The sequence below is a fragment of the Callionymus lyra genome, chromosome 13 (assembly GCF_982586985.1).
Source record: "Callionymus lyra chromosome 13, fCalLyr1.hap1.1, whole genome shotgun sequence".
Lineage (NCBI taxonomy): Eukaryota > Metazoa > Chordata > Actinopteri > Syngnathiformes > Callionymidae > Callionymus > Callionymus lyra.
Window position 1 is genome coordinate 25,580,109 of NC_141830.1, and position 2,133 is coordinate 25,582,241.

At 38.1% G+C, this 2,133-nt stretch overlaps 1 long non-coding RNA gene across 1 annotated transcript; it reads right to left on the reverse strand.

Moving 5' to 3' along the window:
- Positions 1-310: 310 nt before the first annotated feature.
- On the reverse strand, positions 311-1,291 carry LOC148067917 (uncharacterized). Its single transcript, XR_015713219.1, has 2 exons — positions 1,183-1,291; positions 311-441 (listed from the first exon to the last, which is right to left on the reverse strand). It is a non-coding gene; the product is annotated as an uncharacterized LOC148067917 (long non-coding RNA).
- Between the last annotated feature and the right edge of the window lie 842 nt (positions 1,292-2,133).

The following is a 2,133-nucleotide window of genomic DNA, read 5'->3' on the forward strand; positions in this document are numbered from 1 at the left end:
TCCCAGCTTCAAGGCCTGCAACACCAATACTTGAAGGAGGGAGCAAAGGAGGCATAAAGAGCAACAAAAAGATCTGTCTTGGGAAAATAAATACAAAATGTAGATGGACTTTCTTTTTTTGAGTGTTTGTTTAAGCATTATTTAGTTTACGCACTATTTTTGTTTGGTTGTTGCACTTTATTTTGGTTCTGCATTTTAAATGTGTCAGATTGTTTGGTCAAATACAATATTTGTTTTTACAAGTTCTAGTGTTGTCATTCCTAAATACACATTTACATTCATACTGGTACAATAAATACAAATACAAATGTTAAATTATAAACATTTTAATAAAACAAACACATGGCGAAAATCCTGCTGTAGCTCAGTCTCCACGTTGAACCATAACAGTAGTAAGTTCAAGTTGAAGTTGTTTCTGCAGTTCACTGAGAGAGAACCAGTCTGAGGAGGAAAATTCACACACTATTAGAAATGAGCATCAAAAAGAATAGTTTGAATAAAAGCTACTCAAAATAAGTTCAAATTACTTCAGGTTTATGTAAGCGACATGGTAAACATATTAACGATTGATAAACACAGCTACAATACACTCTAAACATAGTTTACAACTGTTTTCATTCTTTTAGAAAAACAAAACAAACAGGTAAATGGAGGCTTATATTGACCATTGTTATCTTGTAAATGCGGTCTTAAAAATGCATACACATTAATTTACATCACAATAAGCTCCAAACTTTCTCTACCGTTTGCATCGTTGTAGAAAACAACAACAAAGAAACATGTAAATAGATCGCTTATATCGACCATTGCTAGCACGTTTAGCATTCCGTTTACAATTGTGGTCGTAAAAAGTGCATAAACCTCAAAATACATCGATTAACACAATCACAATAAGCTCCAAACTTTAGGTCACTTACGTTTGCATTTTTTAGGAAACAACAACAACAAAGAAACACGTTAAAATAGATCGCTTGTATTGACCATTGCTAGCACGTATAGCATTCCGCTTACAATTGTGGTCGTAAAAAGTTCATAAACCTCAAAATACATCGAACAAAACAACCACAATAAGCTCCAAATGTACTTCAATACTGTTTGCATACTTTTAAAACAAAACAAAGAAACACATAAATCGCTGGTAGCGTTAGCGCGTATAAAACTTATTTTCAAGCAAAAACTTACCGTGAAATTGTCTAACAGCACTTGGATGTTTCGATGATATCTTCTTCTCCGGATAGGTCGGCGACTTGTTGTAGAAAGATGATATATAAAACGATATAACGCCAGGAGCAAAGCCAGTGCTGTTGTTGCAGCAGGTTCTGAGTCGCTTCTGCTGACGTCAGCGGCAACGATTGATGACGTAACATAGGGTATGCCGGGCCCAAATCTGAAGGGTGACGCGAAGGGCCTACCGGGTTGGCGAAGTGGTAGTGCTAGGGGTAGTGGTAGTGGTAGTGGTAGTGGTAGGGCTCAAACTGAGAATTGGAATCGGGCCTAAGTATTATTTGTAGAGCGCTTTTCTAGACCAGGGTCACAAAGTGCTTAAACAATCAAAACAATACTCAAAAAATATATACTTTAAAAGGTCAAGATAACACAGAGACAAACACAAGAGTCAGAGAATCAAGGAAAATTCTGCACAAATAAAAGTGTCTTAAGATGTCTCTTGAAGGAGTCAGTAGATCATCAAACACAGAGGAAGATCGTTTCAAAGCTTAGGAGCAACAGCATGGAAGGATTTCTGTCCTCTGGTCCGGAAGCGTGTTCAGGAACCATCAGTAGATTCTGACCCACAGACCTCAGAGCCCGAGCTGGGGTGTAAAGCTGGATTAGATCACTGATGGAAGGTCTGACCATGAATAGATCTGAAAGTAAGAACCAGAATTTTAAAGTTGATCCTGAAAGAAACTGGAAGCCAGTGAAGAGATTTAAGGTTCGTGGAAATGTGAGTTCTTCTACTAGAGCGGCTCAGAATTCTCGCTGCAGAGTTTTTATATGAACTTCAGGCGAGACTGATCCTTCTTAGAACGATCTTCTCGAAAGTGTCTAGACTCTATTTCATCCTATTGCTCAGGGTGAGAGGCGAGAAGCCGAAGAGGGCTTCTAATAGGCCTCAGAGCATGCTGGGGTTAA